At 39.0% G+C, this 13723-nt stretch overlaps 1 pseudogene; it reads left to right on the plus strand.

Annotated features, from left to right (window-relative positions):
• The first annotated feature begins 223 nt into the window (after nucleotides 1-223).
• Nucleotides 224-11454, plus strand: LOC101444564 (cell division cycle 7-related protein kinase pseudogene; annotated as a pseudogene).
• The last annotated feature ends 2269 nt before the right edge of the window (nucleotides 11455-13723 follow it).

Below are 13723 nucleotides of genomic sequence, written 5' to 3' on the forward strand. Positions count from 1 at the left end.
ACAACTAATCAGAGCGGTCCAAACAAATATGCATCAACTTAATGAAGTGAAGTAAGAGATTAAGGATATTAAGAAGACATTGGGAGACTTGCTAGGTGTGGCATTTTTGAACCAGTGACTCATGCATCTGGGGATCCACCAAAGAAGTCATACTCCCTTCAAATTATTCTAATTCTCACAACTCCTTTGATTCCCCTGTGCACATGATCCCTTAGGTGGCACTATGCATTCTAGTTGTTTTATCATTGAGGTGGCCTTGGGGATTCAGATGAATGAGCCAATGACTTTTTCTCCCCTTTGTGACTGGTCTCAATCTGAGAGCTCATTAAAAAAATATGAGCAGAGTTTTAAACTTCCGGGTGATAAAAGAGATATTGAAAAGCTTTATTGAGGGAGCGGGGCAAGATGGTGGCTGAGTGAGCATACCTGATAATCTCTCCTGCAAAGAAGCGGCTGGGCAGCGTTGGAAATTCTTTGGGACCAGGCTGTTTTGGGATGTTGCAGAGCAGGAGGTGTCTGGACATCGATTTGGTTAGAAGGTAACAGAGAAAATTCCTGTAGAAGATAAAATTGAGGCTCTGTTACACGGAGGGGGGAGCTGTGAGCGGGATGCTCTCTCCTGGGGTGGGCAGAGCCGTGGTATCGGCGCGGCGGTGGCAATTCCTGGAGGCTCTGTGGTACTGGGGAATTCATAAGCCCTGAGTGGGCTATTGGGGGGTTAACAGAGCAGGAGGCCTTCACAGACTGATTTGGGGAGACAAACCGAAGTTTTATTGCAAGGCGGGGAAGTTTTGATTGCAGACACAAATAATAGCACTTCCGGCTGGAGCCCCATCCCCCAAGGCCAACTGCCGATCTGCAGCAGCCTTAAATTGTTCACAATAAAGAGACATCACCAGGAGACTGTTTCACGGCCTGCAGGGAGGGAGACAGCTGGAAACCGATTAGGTGGGAATTTCGGTTTTGGACTGTTATTGGCATTTCTGGCTGGAGCCCCACCCCCAGGCCTGCCTACTGATGTGCATCATTAAATTGGCTGCAGTGTAGAGGCGCCCCCAGGTGGCCATTCCAGGTGCTTACAGGGTGGGAGGTGCCCTGAAGTCAAATTGGTGATACAGCCACAGAAGAGACCCGAGTGAGTGAGTGAATTGAGGGGTTCAGACACAAGGTTAGAGTCGGGGGATGTGACCTCTCCCATAGGGCTGGCACCCAGCTGCGGGGATCCCTGAAGGCTGTGTTGCACTGTGGTGCTCCCAGTATCCCTGTTAACCAGATTTGAGGTTGCCAGGTCTGTGTCCCTTAAACCCTGGTGGTCCACACCCCAGAGACTCACACCTCTTCAGTCTGCAATATCACAGACTTTCCATCCATGAATCCATCAAGCTCTGAGGTCCATCTGAGGTCCTTGAATGTCCTAGCCCTCAATGTTTGTGTTTTTTCTTTTTTGTTTTGTTTGGTTAGGTTTTTATTTTTATTTTATTTTTTTATTTTTTATTGTCCTGATTGCTAACATTGCATTATCTCCTAGTCTTTTCTACCAGCATTTCCCCCAAAGTCTTTTTTTTTTCAGTTATTTAGGGGGGTATTTTATTGTTGCTGTTGTGGTTGTTCTATATCTTTTTTCTTTTCCTTACTTGTTCCCCTCCCTTTCCACACCCCCCTTTTCTTTCTTTCTTTCTTCTCTTTTGTCCTTTATTTTATCTTAATTATATAATAGGTGCTGCAGGGAACACCTCACATTTGCTGGGTTTCCTCATCCTCCGTTGCCTCATTTCTGTGTGAATTGATTTTGGCTACATACACTATCCCCTTTCCCCCACATCTTGATATCCACCATCATCTACTGTCTCTCCTATATTCCACCTCCCTTTCTTTGATCCCCAAAGTGTCTAACACTTAATTTCTAATACCTTTGTTTTGTTTTCTGTCATTTATCCACTCTTGAAACTACTGCTTTTCTTTTCTCTTTCCCTCTCTCACGAAAACACTAGCTTTTTAATTCCTACCATATTCCTCCCATATTCAGTCAACTACCTCATTATAGGTACTCTATCTACTGCTATAACTCTACACAACTTACATGAATCTAATATCCATCCCCCCAGATCTCATATTGTTGCTCTGTTAACATTTATTACAAATACTACTTTACACTTTTTCCTTGCTTACACAATTGCCTTTCCTGGCCCTAATACTTTTGTTTAAAGTGAACTCAACCAGCAATAATAAATTAGAATAAGAAGAATAAAGTGACAAAGGAAAGATATAACGCTTACGCAAAAACAACAGCTAATTAATCCCCAAGACTAGACAAAGAAGTTAAAGAACTGATTAAACCCATCAAGATAAAATGATGACCATACAGCAACAAAAATCTACAAACCAAACCAGTAATCAGGAAAATATGATTGACTCCAATGAATGAACTAAAAATCAGGAAGGGGAGCAGAACTTTGCACAAGTAATTAAAGGTCTCAGAACATATATCACCAAAAAATTCAATGAAGTAAAGGAAGAGGTTAACAACTTGAAGACAACACTTGGAGGGGGAATTGCAGACATATGCAAAAAGATAACAGATATAATGGGAATGAACACCAAAGTTCAAGAAGTAAAAAATACACTCACAGCAAATAGCAGATTAGAAGAGGCAGAGCAGAGAATTAGTGATGTGGAAGACGGTACATCGGAAATCAAACAGATAGTAGAATTGATTAATAAAAAGATACAAAAAAATCCAGCTAGGACTTAGGGAACTGAATGACAATGCAAAATGAACAAACATACGCATTATAGGCATCCCAGAAGGAGAAGAGAAGGGAAAGGGGTCAGAATGTGTGTTGCAGGAAATAATGGCTGAAAACTTCCCAAATCTACTGAAAGAAACAGATGTACATATCCAAGAGGCACAGCACAACCCAATCGTCATAAACCCCAACAGGCCCACCCCAAGATATATACTTGCCAAGTTATCCAATGCTCAAGACAAAGAGAAAATTCTAAAAGCAGCAAGAGAAAAGAAAACCATCACATACAAGGGAAGCTCCATAGATTAAGTGCTGATTTCTCATCTGAAACCATGGAGGCAAGAAAGCAGTGGTATGAAATAGTCAAGGTACTAAAGGAAAAAAATGTCCAACCAAGAATATTCTATCCAGCTAAACTAGCATTCAAAAATGATGGAGAGTTCAAAATATTCACAGATAATCAGAAATTAAAAGAGTATGCCAACAAGAAACCTCCCCTTCAAGAAATTCTAAAGGGAGTTATGCAGGAAGAAAGGAAAAAACAGGACAGGCAGAGGTGGAGGAGAGTGTAAGGGCAACAAAAAAGACAAAAAGAGAAGGAAAAAATGAACAAGCAAAATATGACAAACACAAGTGCAATCAAAATATGGCTAACATAAAGAATTCCTTGAAAGTAATAACACTGAATGTCAATGGATTAAACTCACCTATCAAAAGATTCAGACTGGGACATTGGATAAGGAAATATGACCCATCTATTTGCTGTCTACAAGAGACACATCTTAGACCCAGAGACGCATGGAGGCTGAAAGTGAATGGTTGGAAAACAATCTTACAAGCAAACAATAACCAAAAAAAGGCAGGAGTAGCTATAGTAATATCAGACAAAATAGACTTTAAATGTGAAACAATTGTGAGAGACAAAGAAGGATACTACATATTAGTGAAAGGGACAATCTGCCAAGAAGGATGAATAATTATATATATTTATGCTCCTAACAAGGGCACCTCTAAATATGTGAGGCAAATGCTGGAAAAACTAAGTGAAAGAACAGATGCATCTACAATTATAGATGCACCACTATCTAATTCAGGACAGAACATCTCAAAAGAGAATCAGTAAAGAAACGAAATATTTGAACAGTATATTAGTGGAGCTGGATCTAATAGACACATACAGATCATTACACCCAAACACAGCAGGATATACACTTTTCTCAAGTGTGCATGGATCATTCTCCAAGACAGACCATATGCTAGGTCACAAAGAAAGGCCAAATGAATTCAGAAAGATCAAAATCATACAAAATAATATCTCTGACCACAGTGGTGTGAAACTGGAAATTTGCAAGGGCCAGAGGTCCAGATTTCACACCATGATTTGGAAATTAAACAGCACACTCTTAGAAAAACAGTGGGTCAAAGAGGAAATCTCAAAGGAAATCAATGACTACCTTGAAACAAACGATAATGATAACAAAACAACAAAATTTATGGGATGCAGCAAAAGCAGTACTGAGAGTGAAATTGATAGCCACAAATTCATACATCGAAAAAGAAGAAAGAGCAAAAATTGAAGAACTAGCTGCATATTTCGAGGAACTAGAAAAAAAACAGCAAAGTAATCCAAGAGGAATAAGTAGGAAGGAAATAACAAAGACAAGAGCAGAACTAAATGAAATAGGAAATAAGAAAGCACTTGAAAAGATAAACAAGACCAAGAGCTGGTTTTTTTAGAAGATCAATAAAATTGACCAACCTTTAGTGAGACTAACAAAGAAAAAGAGAGAAGATGCAAATATACAAAATAAGAAATGAGAAAGGAGATACCACCACTGACCCCACAGAAATAAAGACTATCATAAGAGGATACTTTGAAAAACTGTATTCCAACAAAAATGACAATTTAGAGGAAATGGACAAATTCCTAGAAACACATAAGCAGCCTATATTGACAAAAAAAGAAATTGATGATCTCAACAAACCAATCACAAGTAAAGCGATAGAATCAGTCATTAAAAACCTCCCAACTAAGAAGAGCCCAGGGCCAGATGGCTTCACAGGTGAATTCTATGAAACATTCTGGAAAGAACTAACACCAGTCCTGCTGAAACTACTCCAAAAATTTGAAACAGAAGGAACATTGCCTAACTCCTTCTATGATGCCAACATTACCCTAGTACCAAAGCCAAACAAAGACACCACAAGAAAGGGAAATTACAGACCGATTTCTCTAATGAACCTAGACGCAAAAATACTTAACAAAATACTTGCTAATCGTATTCAACAACACATTAAACGAATTATACACCACGACCAAGTGGGATTAATTCCAGGTATGCAAGGATGGTTCAACATAGGAAAATCAATCAATGTAATACTCCATATAAACAGATTGAAGGAAAAAAATCACATGATTATATCTATAGATGCAGAAAAAGCATTTGATGAAATACAGCACCCTTTCTTGATAAAAACACTCCAAAAGATCAGAATACAAGGAAATTTTTTGAACATGATAAAGAGTATATATGAAAACCCAACAGCCAACATTGTTTACAATGGAGAAATCCTAAAATACTTCCCTCTAAAGTCAGGAACAAGACAAGGGTGCCTATTGTCTCCCCTTCTATTTACCATTGCCTTAGAAGTACTTGCTCGAGCACTGAGGCAAGAACCAGATATAAAAGGCATTCATATTGGAAAGGAAGAAGTCAAAATTTCATTATTTGCAGATGACATGATCCTATACATAGAAAAGCCTAAGAGGTCTACAACAAAGCTTCTAGAACTCATAAATGAGTTTAGTAAAGTCACAGGTTATAAGATCAATGCGCAAAAATCAATAGCATTTCTGTACACCAATAATGAGCAATATCAGGAGGAAATCAAGAAACAAATACCATTCACAATAGTAAATAAAAAATCAAGTATTTAGGAATAAATTTAACTAAAGATGTAAAAAACTTATATACTGAGAACTATACAAGACTGTTCAAGGAAATCAAAGAAGACCTAAATAAATGGAAGAATATTCCCTGTTCATTGATAGGAAGAGTAAATATTATTAAGATGTCTATTCTACCAAAACTGATCTGCACATTCAATGCAATCCCAATAAAAATCAACACAGCCTTCTTTAAGGAACTAGAGAAACTAACTATGCAATTTATTTGGAAAGGAAAGAGGCCCCGAATAGCCAAAGAGATATTGAAAAAGAAAAACAAAATTGGAGGAATCACACTACCTGACTTCAAAACATATTACAAAGCTACAGTAGTGAAAACAGCATAGTATTGTCATCAGTAGAGACACACAGACCAATGGAATCCAATTGAAAGTTCTGATATAGAACCTCATATATATAGCCATATAATATTCAATAAAGCCACCAAGCCCTCGCAACTGGGAGAGAATGGCCTATTCAACAAATGGTGCCTAATGAACTGGATATCCATATGTAGAAGAATGAAAGAGGATTACCATCTCACACCTTATACAATGATCAACTCAAGATGGATCTAAGACCTAAATATAAGAGCCAAGACAATAAAGAGCTTGGAAAGCAGTGTAAGGAAACATCTACAAGACCTTGTAATAGGAAATGTCTTCATGAACATCACACCAAAAGCATGAGCAGCAAAAGAAGAAATAGATAAATGGGACTTCCTCAAAATTAAAGCCTTCTGTACCTCAAAGGAGTTTGTCAAGAAAGTGAAAAGGGAACCTACACAATGGGAGAAAATATTTGGCAACCATATATCTGATAAGAGACTTATAAATTGCATATATAAAGAACTCCTATATCTTGAAAATAAAAGATAAACAACCTATTTAAAAAATGGGAAAAAGATTTAAACAGACACTTCTCCAAAGAAGAAATACAAATGGCTGAAAAGCACATGACAAAATGCTCCAAATCTCTAGCTATCAGGGAAATGCAAATCAAAACTACAATGAGATACCATCTTACTCCCATAAGATTGGCAGCTATGAAAAAAACAGAATAATACAAATATACAAATGCTGGGGGGGATGTGAAGAAATGGGAACACTCATCCACTGCTTGTGCGAATGCAGAAGGATCCAACCATTCTAGAGGACAGTTTGGCAGTTTCTCAAAAAACTAACCATAGATTTGCCATATGACCCAGCAATTCCACTGCTGGCTATATACCCAGCAGAACTGAAAACAAGGACACAAACCGATATATGCACACCAATGTTCATAGCAGCATTGTTCACTATCGCCAAAACTTGGAATCAAACCAAATGCCCATCAACAGATGAGTGGATCAATAAAGTATGGTATATACATACAATGGAATACTACTCGGCTTTAAGAACAAAAGCACTACAAACACACGTGATAACATGGATGAATCTTGAGAACCTTATGTTGAGTGAAGCAATCCAGACTGAAGGACAATTACTACATGACCTGAATGATATGAAATAAGCAAGCTACCTCAGAGAGCTAGAGACTGGAAGATAGGCTTACAGGAAATCGGGGGGTAGAGGAAGGATGTAAGCTGACATCTACATGGGTGAAATCTATGATAAGGTTGCGGTAAGTATGTGCACAAAGGAGAGATAAAATGGGGGCATAAGGTTACATTTGGGTTGGTCTTTGCGGGATTGAGGGGTGCTAGGGATGGGCGGATGGGTAATATTGCCCAAGAAATTGGGGGGAGGGAGGGGCAACATATGAACATAGGAGATTGTCACGTGTTGGTTGAAAGTAAAATGCTGAGAAAACCTTTTCAAAATATAATTAGGAAAGTTACCTGTTTAAGATATTCAAAGGGGATAATCTGATGCAGGACAGACTCCTAGGGAATATCTGAATGCTCATTTTGCCAGAGTGAGTTATACCATTGGGTATAGACCCATATAATGAGAGTGAAAGTAGACCCACATCCTGGGGAGGACTAATGCCATCAAATAGAGGGAACTGTATCTCTCAAGAGAAAGGGTGGCTCCCAGGGCATTAGGGCAGTTGAGCAAGTCAAGTCCTCAACACTGTTGCAAGTGTCTCTGAACATGGTTCCTCAAGAAATGAAGACTGACTGTCACTGTGGGCCCCAAGGGGAGGGGAAATAGATATTGGATAGATGGAACCAAAGTAAATGTGAGGGCAAAAAAGTGTTTCACAAGAGTACACAAGGATGGATATAAAACATGTAATATTACACCAAAAACATATAGAGGACAACAGACTAATAATGTAAACCATAATGTAGAACATAGGATAACTAAAAATTTTAGAAAACTGTGTAGCCTAAAGTATAAACCACAATGTAAACACAAATGTCACCTTGTTTTAAAGCTCTTGTCTCAATATCTGTACATTTATCTGTACAGATAATCTGTAGATTATCGCTGTGGAAGGGAAAAGGTTTTATAATGGATATGTGGGAGTACTGTATATTTTATATATGAATAACTGTGATCTGACGCTCTTGTGAAGAGAAGCTCAATAATTAGGAAAAAAGAAAAGAAAAAGATAGGATGTAGAATTTTTCCAAATCAATATGTATTCTATATCTAACTTTTAAACTCATCGCTATATTCCATTTTACTAGTAAGGGAACCTGACATTATATTGGTCTTCACTTTTCAGGAAGTTTTGGATCACAGAGTGGTTCAACAATGGCAGCGGAGTAATACTGGTATAGGATGTTATTGACAGGCAATATATGGTTGACAGGGAGTTACACAGGGCATGTGTCCAGGGTGCATGGAAATGTTTGGATATACTCATAGTGGAAACAATTAAAAACAACAGCTGGGGGGGAACTGGGTTCCTGGCCGGGTGGGTCTCTGTCATGGTCTCTAGGGGAGCAGCGGCAGTCCCCCAGGTGCAACGGTAAGGACCAGGAAGGAATGAGGGCCTAACAGTGAGCCCCTGATACTAATGACTATGCTTGTGAGCCTATACACCTGAAATAAGAACAAGGCCTAGAGCAGCACTGTGCCTAAGAGTTCTCTCCTGACATCCTCCGTGTTACTCAAATGTGGCCAGTCTCGAAGTCAAACTCAGCATGTAAATGCAATACCTTCCCCCCAGCATGGGACATGACACCGGGGATGAGCCTCCCTGGCACCAAGGGATCACTACCAAGTACCAGCTGATGACGTAACTAGAAAATGACCTTAAATTAAAGGTTCAACATGGACCAGCAGAATACCCCTGTCTACATGTAATAACAGGAGTTAAAAATGCTGTTTGACCTAAAGTAAGGGGGAAATGGAATAGACAAATGAGTTCATAAGGCTATGAGTCTCAAAAAAGAGTCTGGAGGTTGTCAGAAGGATTGCCCTTATGCACACCTGAGAAGAATCTCAGAGACAGATAAAGTAGTTACAACCCCCAGATATTGGTCCTTTCGAGGGATAAAGAGACCCACAGGTTCTATGGTCATGGCAGATGGGGTTCACTGCCATGTCAGTTGGCCCTTCTTTGGAGCTGGTGTTTCTGCGTGATGGAGCTGGACTCAGATGTGATCTCTTTTCACAAGACTTTCATGCTACTTACTGGAATTGTAGTTGGTGCTGGGGCTTAAGCTATATCTAGGGGATTTGAATATCTGGAATGACAATATGATAGCCAGTCCCTGTGTCTCAACAGACTTCAGCTCCTACACTCTGATTTATTGGACTTACTCCACTCAGCTAACATGGAGTTGAAGAATGTCAACCACCACACCATGGAGCCTAGAGTGCCTATAACTGAAAGCAGGAGGATTGCATCCAGTATCCATGTGAAATCTAAACCCCCTCTTGACATAGATGTGGAATGGACACAACCAAGCCAAGGTCCACAGGAAGGAGGAATACAGTAAGGATCAGAGTGGACTTAATGATATCCTATTCTTGAACTATTGTGGTTAATAATCGAGAAAATGTGGCATTGGTGTGGAAAAGGTGGCCATGGTGGCTGCTGGGTGCGGGTAATGGGAGGAAGAGATGAGATTGGGGGCATTCTCGGGACTTGGAGTTGTCCTGGGTGGTGCTCCAGGGACAATTGCCAGATGTTGTATGCCCTCCAATGGCCCACTGGATGGAACATGGGAGAGTGTGGGCTATGGTGTGGAACACGGGACATGGGGTGCAGCGATGCCCGGAGATGTACTCACCAGACACAACGGATGTGTCATGATGATGGGAGAGAGTGTTACTGTGGGGGGAGTGGTGGGGTGGGGGCGTTGGGGGTGAAAGGGGACCTCATATTTTTTGAATGTAATATCTTTTAAAAAATGAATAAATTGCATAGAATTTGGGGAAAAAAAACAAAAACAAAAAAAAAAAAATAAAATAAAATAGAAAAAAAAAGAGAAAAGCTTTATGAAGCTTTACCACAAGTTAGTAATATGTTTTAAATTAAGGACAAAATTGGAGAAGGGACTTTCACCTTTGCGTATTCAGCCACAGCACAATTACAAGTAAGACCCAAAGAGAAAACTGCTCTAAAACACTTAATTCCAACAAGTCATCCCTAAGAATTGCAGACGAACTGCAGTACCTGGGGGTCAAGAAAATGTCATGGGAGTTAGTGTTTTAGGAAAAACGATCATGTGGTTATTGCGATGCCATATCTGGAGCATGAGTTCTTTCCAGACGTTTTGAAAGCTCTTTCCTTTCAAGAAGTTCAGGAAAATATATTTAAACTGTTCAAAGCTTTCAAATGCATTCATCAGTTTGGTATTGTTCACCGTGATGTTAATTAAGTTCAGCAATTTTTTAATATACTAGATACCTGAAAAAGTATGCTTTGGTAGGCTTTGGTTTGGCCCAGGGAACCCATGATATGAAAATAGAGGTTCTGAAATTTGTCCAGTCTTAGACTCAACAGGAAAGTTTTTCACAAAATAAGTCCCATATAATCACAGGAAAGAAGATTTCATTGAGTGGCCCATCATCTAAAGAGCTGAATCAGCAGCGTTTCACAAAAGCATCTGTTAAAAGGCCCCATGCAAATGCACAAATTTATATTAAACAAGGAAAAGATGGAAAGGAGGTATCTGTAGGCCTTTCTATCCAGGGCTCTGTTTTTGGAGAAAGAAATTTCAATACGCACAGCTCCATTTCACATGAGAGCCCTGCAGTGAAATTTATGAAGCAGTCAAAGACTGTGGATATACTATCTAGAAAGTTAGCAACAAAAAAGAAGGCTATTTCTACAACAGTTGTAAACAGTGGTGTGATAAGGAAAACTGCCAGTTCTTGCCCAGCTAACCTGATCTGTGACTTTTTTGCAACAGATAAAGTTTGCAGCATTTACCTTTCAAGGCAGCAGCAAGTTGTCCCTAGGGCAGATACACCAAGATTCAGAATGCCAGAAGTTTTAAACAAAGTGCCCCAATCAAACCACTGCAATTGACATGTGGACTGCATGTATCATATTCCTTCCCTTGCTTAGTGGACAATATCATTTTATAAAGCAACTGATGATTTAACTGCTTTGGCTCAAATTATGACAATTCATGGATCCAGGGAAACTATCCAGGCTACTAAAACTTTTGGCAAGTCAATATTATGTAGCAAAGAAGTCCCAGCAAATGCCTTGAGAAAACTCTGTGAGACACTCTGGGATATAGACACTAAAACTTCCAAATTAACAAGTGCAATACAAGGACCTACTTCTTATTGTTGGAAACTGGCTTACCTGTTCCTTATTGTAAATGTTACACCCATTCAATTATAGATGTTGCAGTTGTTAGATGTTGCAGTTGTTCTCTGTTATAGATGATGTTGCAGGTCTAATAGCAAACAGCTGCTATTGGTAGTTTCCAGTAAATATGAGGTGGAACCTAGGGTTGAGGATCTCAGTTCCAGAAGCCACGAACTCCCTGGTTCCATCCTTGGTTTCTCTCTCATGTTTCTCTTTGTTCATTATTTCTTTAAGTTCTGCATTGCCTTCCCTTCAAGTAAACCTACTGTGAGCTGATTGCAGCAACTGACACCCAATGTGGTGCCCAAGGGGAAGAAGGCTCGTAGCAACAGGGACCTGAAGGGAAGAAGGATCACTCTGAGGGAAATTAAAGTGGTTGTAATGGTGCAAAGCCCCAAGTGGTTTGGAAAGTCTTCAAAGTCCTCGATGGTTTGTTTGTATTTCCCCAGGAGATGGAGAACACCTTGTGTGGGTATAAAGAATGCCAAGAGATGATGAAAGTTCCTGTGGAACCCAGAAACTCCAGTCATGCTGATGGAGAGACAGATGCTGGAAAATGCATGGCTGGGTCTCATTCCAAAGACTAGAGAGGTTTACATCAAAGTATCTAAACTACAGAACTTGTTCAAGCATGGCATCATAAAGCACATATGACTTGGGGACAGAAAGAGATTAAGAAAGAAATTGAGAGGAAGAACAGTGGAAAAGAAATGTTGAATTATAAAAGGAAGCAATGACGAAATTCTAAATTAATAGATTTGGAACTGCTTTTGTGATTGTCAGTTTGTTCAGTGTCAGTGTGTGTGTTGTAATTGTTTCAGCAAGTGTGAAAAAGAGAAAGAAAAAGAGGAGGGTGGGTGCCCATAGAAGGGCAAGTGCCCAGAGCAGGGTGAGTGCCCAGAAAGAAAGAGAAGAAAGAAAAAGAAAGGGAAAAAGAGAAAGGGAAAGAGAAAGAAAAGAGAGAGAAAAATGAAGGAAAAAATAGAGAGAATGAGACAGAGAAAGGAAGGAAAAAGAAAGAGAAAAAGGAAGGAATAAAGATAGAAAAAAGAAAGAAAAGAGAAAAGGATAAAATGAAAGATGTAAAATTTAAGTGAATATTGAAAAAGTAAAAAGTTTGTGGGAATGCTAACTGAAATTAAATAAGGAGTATTTTGTCTTAAAATAAAATGGATAGTTTCCTAAAATTAGAAATGGAGATATATGGGACAGAACTAGTATGCATATAGCAATTGTAAAAGTATTGTGGTAGCATTCAGTGAGATAATGAGTTTTGTAAAAGTAAAACAAGCCTGAATGATTTTAAAAAGTACAAAAACTGTGTGAAAAGGTCTGCAATGGACTTTGTAGTTCTTCAAGGCTTTCTACCCAGGCCTAATGACAATGAATCTGGTTGCATAGAAGAAATCTGTGGCAGTGACCCTACTAAGAAACATCAGAGACAATAGTATTTGAAGGGCCTGGAATAGGCAAACAATTGCAACAAGCTGTAGGGTCCCTGATACTATATCAAATTATTAAATGTTGTTTGGTTGGGTAAGACAAAACTATACTCTGCTATAATTGATAAATACAATATTTTCTCATATTAATGGAGTTTGTAATGACTTAGCCTGTGAATTGGATGTGGCCCGCACTAATATCGAGTACTGGCCTATATAGCCTTGTCAGTTGGGAATTTTAAGCCCATGAGAAATGAAAGTCTATTCATTAAATGTCTGCTATTTGGAAGTCTAATTGTTGTTGCAGTTATGGATTATGTATAAAATGCTTGAATACTAATCAGAACTTTATTAATGAAACATATTGTGTACTTAAGTGATTTGATGAACTGTAAGTGATAGATAAATGTACCTTGCTGTAAATCTCTTGTTTTAAGTTTGAATAATCCTGGGACCGAATATATTGAGGAAAAAATTTAATGAGTATTGTTCAAACCTAAAAGTGAAAATATCATGCAGGAAGCTTTGTTAATCAGTGAAATGTCATTTGTGTAGACTTTGCAAAAACAAAAAGGGGTAAATGTTGGAAACTGGCTTACCTGTTCCTTATTTTAAATGCTACACCTGTTCAATTATAGATGTTGCAGTTGTTCCCTATTAGAGATGATGTTGCAGTTCTAATAGCAAACAGCTGCTTGGTAGTTTCCAATAAATACAAGGTGGAGAAAAGGGTCGAGGCTGTCAGTTCCAGAATCTGTGAGTCCTGTGGTCCCAGTTTTATCTCCTCTCTTGTGTTTGTCTCTCTGTTCCTTTATTTTGTAAAGTTCTGTATTGCCTTCCCTTCGAGCCAACCTATCGCT

The sequence above is a fragment of the Dasypus novemcinctus genome, chromosome X (assembly GCF_030445035.2).
Source record: "Dasypus novemcinctus isolate mDasNov1 chromosome X, mDasNov1.1.hap2, whole genome shotgun sequence".
Lineage (NCBI taxonomy): Eukaryota > Metazoa > Chordata > Mammalia > Cingulata > Dasypodidae > Dasypus > Dasypus novemcinctus.